Consider the following 13867-nt stretch of genomic DNA (forward strand, 5'->3'; position numbering starts at 1 on the left):
GCTGCACTAATACAACACAGGGGAAGTTACAGACAACAAAGGAACAGAGAAACAATAACACCACACTTAGCTTTCTCTGTTGCAATGCACCGCACAGCAGAGTTAGGCACCAGTATTCAGCTGAAGAACCACAGCATTCAGCAAGCTCCTTCTCTAGCTAGGTTGGTCTCCAGAAGGACCTGTAAGGAAAAAAGTTTTAAACTGAGGGAAACCAGATCTGCCGCAAATCCAAAAATGGATTGCGACAGTGGTACAGAGGGTAGAGGACCCTGTCCTTGCGGACTTACACATTCTATGGGATAATGGGCAAGAGACAGAAGGTCAGATGTGTGGCAGGTCGAGTGGTGGTGAGGCGGCGGAATGGTTATTGCAGGCTGTAGGCTTTCCTGAAGAGATGTGTTTTCAGGTTCCATCTGAAGGATCCGAGAGTGTTGGATAACACTGGTCAACGCAATTTTTCTGGCAAAAGGTTTTAAAACATATTTTAAGTCAATTTTGGCTGCGGATTACGAATATGAACTCAGTTTTTGGCTATCACATCAGGATTTCAAGATATTTTCAATTTTTTATGAAAATTACTCCTATCTAATGTTTTATGATAAAAACACATGATTTTCAATACTACATGTATATTTTTAATCAAGGAATAACAAAGATTACAAAGTTTATGTATATCAAATCAAATATACTTACAGAATTAAACTACAAAATATAAAAACACATATATATGGCACACAGATGAATGACAAATGGCAGTTATTTGAACTTTCTTTTCTTGGTTGATCTGTGATGTACAGCTTCTGGGTTGTCTCTCATCAAGCTCCAGCAATAGTCAGCCATCATATGTGAGTCCCACCGGCCTTGATACCGTTCTTCCATTGTTTTAATGTCCTGATGAAAACGCTCCCCTTGTTTCACATCCCCAAGGTTCTCTGGAAAAAAGTCCAAATGGCTGTGTAAATAGTGAATCTTGAAACTCATTCTACATCCAAGATTTCGCAGACTCATTAGTAGCTCTTCCACAATCTCTTCATAGATGTCTGCTTTCTTAAGGTACCTTCACACTGAACGATATCGCTAGCGATCCGTGACATTGCGGCGTCCTGGCTAGCGATGTCGTTGAGTTTGACAGGCAGCAGCGATCAGGATCCTGCTGTGATGTCGTTGGTCAGCGCAGAAAGTCCAGAACTTTATTTCGTCGCTGGACTCCCGCAGACATCGCTGAATCGGCGTGTGTGACGCCGATTCAGCGATGTCTTCACTGGTAACCAGGGTAAACATCGGGTTACTAAGCGCAGGGCCACGCTTAGTAATCCGATGTTTACCCTGGTTACCAGCGTAAACGTAAAAAAAAAAAAACACTTCATTCTTACATTCCGGTGTCTGTCCCCCGGCGCTGTGCTTCTCTGCACTGTGAGCGCCGGCCGGAAAGCAGAGCACAGCAGTGACGTCATCGCTGTGCTTTCTGGCTGGCGCTCGCAGTCAGTGCAGAGAAGCACAGCGCCAGGGGACAGACACCGGAATGTAAGTATGAAGTGTTTTTTTTTTACGTTTAGGCTGGTAACCAGGGTAAACATCGGGTTACTAAGCGTGGCCCTGCGCTTAGTAACCCAATGTTTACCCTGGTTACCCGGGGACTTCGGGATCGTTGGTCGCTGGAGAGCTGTCTGTGTGACAGCTCTCCAGCGACCACACAGTGACGCTGCAGCGATCGGCATTGTTGTCTAGATCGCTGCAGCGTCGCTAAATGTGACAGTACCTTAATTCCCTAGAAAATTCGGCACCACATTACAAAATGCATTCCAAGCTCTTTCTTCTGTCTCATTCATTGATGTGATAAAATTTTGGTCTCTCATAAGTGTTCTTTTTGAGGTCCATCAAATTTTCCAGCCTTTTTCTTCTCTTCACTAAGACCAGGAAAAGTTGAACATATATAGTTAAAGGGAACCTGTCACCCCGTTTTTTGAGATTGAGATATAAATACTGTTAAATAGGGCCTGTGCTGTGCGTTACTATAGTGTATGTAGTGTACCCTGATTCCCCATGTATGCCGAGAAATACATTACCAAAGTCGGCGTTTTCGCCTGTCAATCAGGCTGGTCTGGTCAGGTGGGCGTGTTCACAGCGTTCTTTTCTTCCCCAGGTTTCCGTTGGTGGCGTAGTGGTGTGCGCATGTCCAAGTTCCGGATTCCCTGTGCCCACGTGAAGTTTGCATCTCGGCTTTGGGAAAATGGCCGCCGCGATCTCTTCTGCGCACGCGCGGCATCCCGCGGCCATTTTCCTGAAGCCCCGTGCAGCAGAGCACTACATCTGCGCACGCGCGGCCCCAGGAAGATGGCCGCCCGCACCGATGAAAGGAATGACAGCGCAGATCGCGCGCTGTGTCTTCACGTGGGCACAGGGAATCCGGACCTTGGACATGCGCACACCACTACGCCACCAACGGAAACCTGGGGAAGAAAAGAACGCTGTGAACACGCCCACCTGACCAGACCAGCCTGATTGACAGGCGAAAACGCCGACTTTGGTAATGTATTTCTCGGCATACATGGGGAATCAGGGTACACTACATACACTATAGTAACGCACAGCACAGGCCCTATTTAACAGTATTTATATCTCAATCTCAAAAAATGGGGTGACAGGTTCCCTTTAAAGCATTCTCCACTGTGATTGAGAGCTTTGACGAACTGCTTCATCAATCCAAGTTTTATGTGTAAGGCCGGTTTCACATTTGCGGTTGTGTCCGCAGCGTTTCTTCCGCAAATATCCGCATGCGTTGAGTATTCCTATATTTAACATTAATATCAAAAAAAGAAAAGCAGCACAAAAAATAATAGAAAAGGTGGACTTTATTGCCTGAGCAGGCGTGGCGACGTTTCGGATATAAGAATCCTTTTTCAAGCAGTGAACAAGTGAGTGAAACCTCTCTTTATACAAATCCTGAGCATATCCAATCAGTACATTCATTACATTCAATAACATAGATGCTGGATAGGTGTAACTGTTAATATTTCAACATTCAGTGCAAAATGTGACCTGTGTTTCAATTATAAAAATTCATTATCTATACATACAGTGCATTACACATCCTGTGCATAATCCTAAAACATTGCTCAATGAGCAATTAACAATTATAAAATCCAGGTGCTCCAATCACCCGAATCATGGTAATAATACACTTACAGCGTTGTATACATGCGTGCCCCTGTCTTCGGCGTCCTAGGGCACTTACTGCGCATGTCTGTGACATCACAGCCAGTGTAACCACAATGCACAGGCACGCAACTGCGCAGTATCGCAAAGAAGACAGCGGCACCATTTTATTTAAGGGAAAAATCGCTATATGAAGCGGCGAATCTCTTATTAGCACAATGTTAATAAAAAAAGGGGTAAGATATGTCCAATTTACATCACCTCGTTCTCATCATCCTAATTAACCAAGAAAATAATAAAATCAAACAAGTTATCATCTAATAGCAATATAGAGCAGTTCCATATTATGCTGGGGATGAATCAAGTTGTGCCTTTAGCAGGATTTAAAGGGCCAGAGCAAAAACCCATAACAGTCATAAGGGCCGGGATACCCTCCCCAATCAAGTGGGGCACCCCGTACCTCCATGTGGAGAAAGAGACATTTGGGGGTGGTACCCCCCCGCATAACTCAAACCCACCAATGACTTAATATGACCCATATCCAGTGCCACAACATATCAAACCCATAACAGAAACACACACAACATTGCAAGTGCTCCCGATATCCAAAGTTTATTGTGCTCTCATATTTTTTTATATATTTTTTATACATTAATTTTCAAAAACAACGAGAACCAGGGGATGCAGAGGCCATAAAACTTACACAATCCTAATCAAAATTATACAAGAAAAAAAATATAAATAAGACTCAGAGAATCCGTCACTCCATAAGCACAGAAGATTTTTAAATAAAGAAATAATATTCCTCTGAATACCATGCAATTCAAGGACTGGAGCATCTGAAAATAAAAGCAGAAGAAAAAGGAAATAAATATCATTCCTCATTTAATAGATACATAAATCAATACGTTTGAGAGAGGAAACCCACCCTCATACATTTTACATGACTTGACTAAGTTTATAGTCTACATTAAGACCATATGGCTTTAAGGTGTTCAACCTCTTTATCCACTCCAGTTCTCTCCTCTTAAGCAATTGCACCCGATCCCCTCCTCTCCTCTGTATAGGTATCATATCAATGATTCGAAAACGCAACTCCCTTTCAGTGTGAGACTTTTCTACAAAATGTTTCGAAACAGGTAAGTCCATCCGTTTTTTCCTTATGGTATGTCGGTGCTGATTGATTCTAGTTTTGAAGTCACATGTAGTTTCACCGACATACCACAAGGAACATGGACATTGTAATAGATAGATAACAAAAGCAGAATCACACGTTAAAAAATGTTGGATTTTGAACTCCTCATTAGTAATGGGATGAGAAAAACTTGAACCCTTTAAGATCAGACTACAATTAACACATGATAAACATGGGTAACATCCCCTTCTATTACGACCAGTCAGTGTATTTTGGCCTTGTTTTTTAAAGGAGCCTATGTCTGATTTAATCAATGTGGAGGCAACCGTACGATTTCTCTTATACGAAAACATTGGAGGTTTAGAAAATTCTTTTACTTGGGGTAAACAATTGTGTAACATCTTCCAATGTTTATACACAATATCGGCAATTTTGTTACTTTCCTCACAAAAGGAGGTCACAAAGGGAATGCGATCAAGTTCATTTGCTTTTGTCTTTTTTATAAATAAATCCTTCCTAGATAGTGCATCCACTTTATTCTTTTGCCTCTGCAAAAGCTTTTTTGGATACCCTCTATCAGAAAATTTTTTTAAGGTTACTTCAGTAGATTTTTCCAAAGAACCTGTATCGCTCTCAATCCTTTTTATTCGCAATAATTGGCTGTACGGAATAGATTCCTTCATTTTCCGAGGATGTTGACTATTAAACATCAATAAATCGTTTTTATCAGTAATTTTTGTATACAATTGCGTGACTAGTCTGTCATTCTCAAATTATTGCGAATAAAAAGGATTGAGAGCGATACAGGTTCTTTGGAAAAATCTACTGAAGTAACCTTAAAAAAATTTTCTGATAGAGGGTATCCGAAAAAGCTTTTGCAGAGGCAAAAGAATAAAGTGGATGCACTATCTAGGAAGGATTTATTTATAAAAAAGACAAAAGCAAATGAACTTGATCGCATTCCCTTTGTGACCTCCTTTTGTGAGGAAAGTAACAAAATTGCCGATATTGTGTATAAACATTGGAAGATGTTACACAATTGTTTACCCCAAGTAAAAGAATTTTCTAAACCTCCAATGTTTTCGTATAAGAGAAATCGTACGGTTGCCTCCACATTGATTAAATCAGACATAGGCTCCTTTAAAAAACAAGGCCAAAATACACTGACTGGTCGTAATAGAAGGGGATGTTACCCATGTTTATCATGTGTTAATTGTAGTCTGATCTTAAAGGGTTCAAGTTTTTCTCATCCCATTACTAATGAGGAGTTCAAAATCCAACATTTTTTAACGTGTGATTCTGCTTTTGTTATCTATCTATTACAATGTCCATGTTCCTTGTGGTATGTCGGTGAAACTACATGTGACTTCAAAACTAGAATCAATCAGCACCGACATACCATAAGGAAAAAACGGATGGACTTACCTGTTTCGAAACATTTTGTAGAAAAGTCTCACACTGAAAGGGAGTTGCGTTTTCGAATCATTGATATGATACCTATACAGAGGAGAGGAGGGGATCGGGTGCAATTGCTTAAGAGGAGAGAACTGGAGTGGATAAAGAGGTTGAACACCTTAAAGCCATATGGTCTTAATGTAGACTATAAACTTAGTCAAGTCATGTAAAATGTATGAGGGTGGGTTTCCTCTCTCAAACGTATTGATTTATGTATCTATTAAATGAGGAATGATATTTATTTCCTTTTTCTTCTGCTTTTATTTTCAGATGCTCCAGTCCTTGAATTGCATGGTATTCAGAGGAATATTATTTCTTTATTTAAAAATCTTCTGTGCTTATGGAGTGACGGATTCTCTGAGTCTTATTTATATTTTTTTTCTTGTATAATTTTGATTAGGATTGTGTAAGTTTTATGGCCTCTGCATCCCCTGGTTCTCGTTGTTTTTGAAAATTAATGTATAAAAAATATATAAAAAAATATGAGAGCACAATAAACTTTGGATATCGGGAGCACTTGCAATGTTGTGTGTGTTTCTGTTATGGGTTTGATATGTTGTGGCACTGGATATGGGTCATATTAAGTCATTGGTGGGTTTGAGTTATGCGGGGGGGTACCACCCCCAAATGTCTCTTTCTCCACATGGAGGTACGGGGTGCCCCACTTGATTGGGGAGGGTATCCCGGCCCTTATGACTGTTATGGGTTTTTGCTCTGGCCCTTTAAATCCTGCTAAAGGCACAACTTGATTCATCCCCAGCATAATATGGAACTGCTCTATATTGCTATTAGATGATAACTTGTTTGATTTTATTATTTTCTTGGTTAATTAGGATGATGAGAACGAGGTGATGTAAATTGGACATATCTTACCCCTTTTTTTATTAACATTGTGCTAATAAGAGATTCGCCGCTTCATATAGCGATTTTTCCCTTAAATAAAATGGTGCCGCTGTCTTCTTTGCGATACTGCGCAGTTGCGTGCCTGTGCATTGTGGTTACACTGGCTGTGATGTCACAGACATGCGCAGTAAGTGCGCTAGGACGCCGAAGACAGGGGCACGCATGTATACAACGCTGTAAGTGTATTATTACCATGATTCGGGTGATTGGAGCACCTGGATTTTATAATTGTTAATTGCTCATTGAGCAATGTTTTAGGATTATGCACAGGATGTGTAATGCACTGTATGTATAGATAATGAATTTTTATAATTGAAACACAGGTCACATTTTGCACTGAATGTTGAAATATTAACAGTTACACCTATCCAGCATCTATGTTATTGAATGTAATGAATGTACTGATTGGATATGCTCAGGATTTGTATAAAGAGAGGTTTCACTCACTTGTTCACTGCTTGAAAAAGGATTCTTATATCCGAAACGTCGCCACGCCTGCTCAGGCAATAAAGTCCACCTTTTCTATTATTTTTTGTGCTGCTTTTCTTTTTTTGATATTATTGCTGGAGGCCATTTTGGTACTGCTGGTTGGGAGAGCTTTGCACACTATTGAGGTAGTATTGGATGCTGTTCCTGTTTTTTCTATATATTTAACATTAGGGATGCATGCGTCTGTGATCGGTTGCTTTTTGCCGCGTTTGACGACGCATGCGTCGTTTCGTCGTCTGCGGGTTGGCGCGGTAAACGCTACATGTAGTAATTTTAAGGGCGTCAATTTGCCGCCTAGAAATGTATGTGGTCGATTGCGTAAGGAATGCGCCAAAAAAACGCATTCCTGTCTATGTGAACGCATGCATTCACAAGCACATACGTTTGCTTGCGTTCGTGAACGCATGCGTTGCACCAGAGAAAAACATGTCTAGACACTGATAAGCCACCCCCCACATACAAGGTGATAAAGGGAGGGAGTGGACAGTTGCAGGTCACTACGCAGCAGACAGAGAAGCTTTCCAGATGCAGCAGACCAGACACAGGAAGGAATCTACACTCAGAACAAATTGAGTATATCCTAGCCAATGCCTTTATTTTATATTTTCTGTCTCTACATGTCATAATTTCTGCCATTTCTTTCTTTCTGCACGCATCAGAATGTCTTCTTCTTCTGATGAGGAGCAACGTCCTGGGCCTTCTGAAGCCGAACATGTCAGTGAAGTAAGTACTCACCTCGTCAGATTGGTAAGTATTCACTGTCACATCTACACATATGACAATTTTTGTTTTTAATTTTTTTAGACCACTTCTTCTACTGCGGCAGAGGCTGGGCAGGAGCAGCGGGGTCACGGTCGAGTGTCAAGGCGGCAGCGTGTAAGTATACTTGGCTGACTGTTTACTGTATCCTCACTTTAGTATTCTTGAATGTTCCTTTCTTTACATTTCTATATCTTTACATTTTTCTTCTGGATTCCTTTTGTATCTTGACTTTCCTTATTTATGTCATTTCTCAGCCTCTGTTTTCTTGATTTTCCTTATGTTAATGTATCCAACATTAATGTCTGTATTTAATTTTAAGGTTCCAGAACGGGATAAAGACCTCATAGAAAATGACCTCCTCATCTCCCTGGTCCAGGAGCGAGTCCCGTTGTGGGACACCCGGGTTCCACAGCACTCGGACAACGTGACGATCCGGTGCCTATGGAATGAGGTGGCCAAAGCGATGTGGGATGGCTGAGACAACGCCCCGACTCGGGTCCGAAATGCATTTTGTAAGTATTAGAATGCAGTGTGAAGCAGCAGAGACCTTGGCCGTGCTCACACAACGGTGTGTGATGAGAGAAACTCTCAGGAGTTTCTCTCATCACACACAGTTGTGTGAGCATGGCCAAATGTCAATTGTCTATCCATAATTTTTTGTTTTTTCAACAGTGCTCAAAGTCAAAACACGTTGGCGTTCGATGAAGGACCGCTTCAACAAGGACCTGCGTCAAAAGACCCGTGTTCCCAGTGGTTCAGGAGCAAGGATCTGAAAGTACAAATACCATCACGTTCTGGCATTTTTAAGACCGGTCCTTGCCCAGAGAACTTAAGTATTTCTCCCGTGCATTAGGTTGTGTTGTATTGCCATAATCTGTATGTTTCTATTCCACAGGAGTTGGCGTCTGGTTAATTTTTGTTATTGATTTTTTTTTCCTTTTTTCACAGCACATGGAGCAGCACTGTTAGCCCAGGTTCTGGAGCGGTCCTTCATCAGACAGCCACGGACCCGTCCCAGCCATCCAGCAGCGCTGCAGCAAGTGGGCCTGCCACACAAACTGGAGACCAGGAAGCTGGTCCATCAGGTGTTCCCCTTTCCCAGTCCTCTGCCCCTTTTTTTTGGGCTCCTCCCTGCAGCGGCAGAGGGCATCGGACAGGTCCCTCATGCCCGAGTTTTTGCACTTGAGCTCAGTTTTTCACGAAGGACTCAAGGCTTTGGGTGACCGAATGGATATTTCCCAAAAGCCTTGACCAAGTAAAAGCCGACCTCCAGAGGCCAGCACATCATTTTTTTTAACCTAATTGAGCAGGGCATGTCGGAACACCTTACTCCTGATCTCCAGCTTAGTGTCATGCAGGCCTGCAATGCTGCTTACATGCAGGCTATGCAGCAGAGTCGGTATTTTCAGCAGACAGTGGCGGCATATCCACCTGTGCCTTCAGTGTTAACCTCAATGCCGACCTCTGCTGCATACCACTGCACGGCCACCTCTATTCCTAGAACTGCTGGACACCAGTACAGCACCACCACCATGCCGAGTGCTGTAGGACAGCCCACCGCCACCACCATTACAACCGCTGCTCCTGCTTGGATATTCTCCACTGACACCACGATGCAGCAGCAGGACCCTGGCATGGCCTTCCTCTCAGCCACCACGATGCAGCAGGACCCTGGCATGGCCTTCCGTACCGCCACGATGCAGCAGGACCTTGGCATGGCCTTCCGTACCGCCTCCACCATGATGCAGCAGAACCCTGGCATGGCCTTCCGTACCGCCACCACCACGATGCAGCAGGACCCTGGCATGGCCTTCCGTACCGCCACCACCACGATGCAGCAGGACCCTGGCATGGCCTTCCGTACTGCCACCACCACGATGCAGCAGGACCCAGGCATGGCCTTCCGCTCTACAAGCGCTATGGACTCTGGCATGGCCTTCCACTCTACGAGCACTATGGACTCTGGCATGGCTGCACGCTCTACGAGCACTATGGACTCTGGCATGGCTGCATGCTCTACGAGCACTATGGACTCTGGCACAGTGCAGCCGGACCCTGACAGGTTATCAACGATGACCATGCCACGACATATGAGCCCACCGAGGCTTACCAAAACCCGGCGATCCCAGAAAGGGAGAAAAAATAAAAAACAGCGTACTCTTTTTATTCCTCCCCCCTCACCTCCCAGTGTGTCTGCAATGTCAGGTTTGTCTCACCCTTCCAGTGCGTCTCAGGCCTCTCATGTGTCAAGCCCTATCCCTGAACTACCAGACCCCACAAGTTTCATTGCCCCTTCTCCTGCCACCCCTGCTTCGTCCACTGTTAGCCAGGCCTCACTGCTTCACACCCCCCGTTTCCATCACTCTACCCCAAGCAGGCGTAGTTAAATAAAAAGTTTGTGTATAACAAAATAAATAATATTATTTTTAGCCCCCAATTATGTGTGGTTTAATTGTGTATTTCGCAGCCGTCAACACACACCGTGCGCCGAACACTTAATTTTTTGGCCACATCATAGATCCAGTAGTTAGCAAGTAAAAGACTGCAGCTTTGTGTGTCTTTAGTATACAGAGATGAGGTGGGCCAAAAAATTAATACTTGTATTATCTCCATAATCTCTTCCTTCTGGTTAGTCTGTGACTAGTGTTGCAGACTGAAGAGAAAATAGCGGAAATACAATGCAGAACTATACTCAACGGGTCAGGTGTCCAAAAACTCATTAGTTAGGACACCTGACCTGGTGAGTAGAGAACTGCCTTATATAACCTCCATTTTCTCTTCTGTGTACGTAATCTATTACACACAAAGTGAAGGGACGATGGTGGTCATACACGGCATATCTATGCTTACCTGGACATGTGTCAGAAATAGTGAATTCATGAGACTGTTATATGTGCATCATGAATTCATTATTTCTGAAATATTAGTAACATTTAACCCCTTCCCGACCTTTGACGCCACGTAGGCGTCATGAAAGGCGGTGCCAATCCGACCCATGACGCCTATGTGGCGTCATGGAAAGATCGCATCCCTGCAGATCGGGTGAAAGGGTTAACTCCAATTTCACCCGATCTGCAGGGACAGGGGGAGTGGTAGTTCACCCGCCCCCCCCCCCCCCCGTGGCTACGATCGCTCTGATTGGCTGTTGAAAGTGAAACTGCCAATCAGAGCGATTTGTAATATTTCACCTATTAAAACTGATGACATATTACAATCCAGCCATGGCCGATGCTGCAATATCATCGGCCATGGCTGGAAACACTGGTCTGCACCCCCCTGCCACCGATCTCCTCCCCCAGTCCTCCGATCAGTCCTGTACACAGCTCCGCTCCCCTCCGTCCTCCTGTCCGCTCCCCCCGTGCTCTTGTCTGCTCCCCCCCCCTGCTCCAATCCCACCCCCGTGCTCCAATCCAACACCCCTGCACTCCGATCCACCCCCCGGTGCTCCAATCCACCCCCACCCCCCCCCGTGCTCCAATCCACCCCCCGTGCTCCGATCCACCCCCCTGTGCTACGATCCACCCCCTAAGCTCCGATCCACCCCCCCACCCGTGCTCCCCCCCACCCCATCATGCTTACCGAGCCTCCCGGGGTCCGTCCGTCTTCTCCATGGGCGCCGACATCTTCCAAAATGGCGGGCGCATGTGCAGTGCGCCCGCCGAATCTGCCGGCCGGCAGATTCGTTTCAAGTGCATTTTGATCACTGTGATAAAACCTATAAAAAAAAAATACTAAATGACCCCCCCCCTTTGTCACCCCCATAGGTAGGGACAATAATAAAATAAAGAATTAATTTTTTTCTTCCACTAAGGTTGGGGTAAGAACTAGGGTTTTAGGGTTAGGGTTAGGTTTAGGGTTAGGGTTTCGGTATGTGCACACATATTCTGGTCCTCTGCGGATTTTTCTGCAGCGGATTTGATAAATCCGCAGTGCTAAACCGCTGCGGATTTACCGCGGTTTTTCTGCGCATTTCGCTGCGGTTTTACAACTGCAGTTTACTATTGGAGCAGTTGTAAAACCGCTGCGGAATCCGCAGAAAGAAGTGACATGCTGCGGAATGTACACCCCTGCGTTTCCGTGCAGTTTTTCCGCAGCATGTGTACAGCGATTTTTGCTTCCCATAGGTTTACATTGAACTGTAAACTTATGGGAAACTGCTGCGGATCCGCAGCGTTTTCCGCAGTGTGTGCACATACCTTTAGAATTAGGCTATGTGCACACTGTGCGGATTTGGCCGCTGTGGATCCGCAGCGGATTGGCCGCTGCGAATTCGCAGCAGTGTTCCATCAGGTTTACAGTACCAAGTAAGCCTATGGAAAACCAAATCCGCTGTGCCCATGGTGCGGAAAATACCGCGCGGAAACGCTGCATTGTATTTTCCGCAGCATGTCAATTCTCTGTGCGGATTCCGCAGCGTTTTACACCTGTTCCTCAATAGGAATCCGCAGGTGAAATCCGCACAAAAAAACACTGGAAATCCGTGGTAAAACTCAGTGCCTTTTACCCACGGATTTTTCAAAAATGGTGCTGAAAAATCTCACACGAATCCGCAACGTGGGCACATAGCCTTAGGGTTAGGGTTGGAATTAGGGTTGTGGTTAGGGTTAGGGGTGTGTTGGGGTTAGGGTTGTGGTTAGGGGTGTGTTGGGGTTAGGGTTGTGATTAGGGTTATGGCTACAGTTGGGATTAGGGTTGGGGGTGTGTTGGGGTTAGTGTTGGAGGTAGAATTGAGGGGTTTCCACTGTTTAGACACATCAGGGGTCTCCAAACGCAACATGGCGCCACCATTGATTCCAGCCAATCTTGTATTCAAAAAGTCAAATGGTGCTCCCTCACTTCCGAGCCCCGACGTGTGCCCAAACAGTGGTTTACCCCCACATATGGGGTACCAGCATACTCAGGACAAACTGTGCAACAATTATTGGGGTCCAATTTCTCCAGTTACCCTTGTGAAAATAAAAAATTGCTTGCTAAAACATCATTTTTGAGGAAAGAAAAATTATTTTTTATTTTCACGGCTCTGCGTTGTAAACGTCTGTGAAGCACCTGGTGGTTCAAAGTGCTCACCACACATCTAGATAAGTTCCTTTCGGGGTCTAGTTTCTAAAATGGGGTCACTTGTGGGGGGTTTCTACTGTTTAGCCACATCTAATCAGTTTTTATGAAGAGGTAAGCTATAGGCTGGACCACGGTGAGTCATTGGACGTGGTATATCTCGATTTTTCCAAAGCGTTTGATACCGTGCCGCACAAGAGGTTGGTACACAAAATGAGAATGCTTGGTCTGGGGGAAAATGTGTGTAAATGGGTTAGTAACTGGCTTAGTGATAGAAAGCAGAGGGTGGTTATAAATGGTATAGTCTCTAACTGGGTCGCTGTGACCAGTGGGGTACCGCAGGGGTCAGTATTGGGACCTGTTCTCTTCAACATATTCATTAATGATCTGGTAGAAGGTTTACACAGTAAAATATCGATATTTGCAGATGATACAAAACTATGTAAAGCAGTTAATACAAGAGAAGATAGTATTCTGCTACAGATGGATCTGGATAAGTTGGAAACTTGGGCTGAAAGGTGGCAGATGAGGTTTAACAATGATAAATGTAAGGTTATACACATGGGAAGAGGGAATCAATATCACCATTACACACTGAACGGGAAACCACTGGGTAAATCTGACAGGGAGAAGGACTTGGGGATCCTAGTTAATGATTAACTTACCTGGAGCAGCCAGTGCCAGGCAGCAGCTGCCAAGGCAAACAGGATCATGGGGTGCATTAAAAGAGGTCTGGATACACATGATGAGAGCATTATACTGCCTCTGTACAAATCCCTAGTTAGACCGCACATGGAGTACTGTGTCCAGTTTTGGGCACCGGTGCTCGGGAAGGATATAATGGAACTAGAGAGAGTACAAAGGAGGGCAACAAAATTAATAAAGGGGATGGGAGAACTACAATACCCAGAT

Source organism: Ranitomeya imitator, chromosome 1 (genome assembly GCF_032444005.1).
Source record: "Ranitomeya imitator isolate aRanImi1 chromosome 1, aRanImi1.pri, whole genome shotgun sequence".
NCBI classification, from domain to species: domain Eukaryota; kingdom Metazoa; phylum Chordata; class Amphibia; order Anura; family Dendrobatidae; genus Ranitomeya; species Ranitomeya imitator.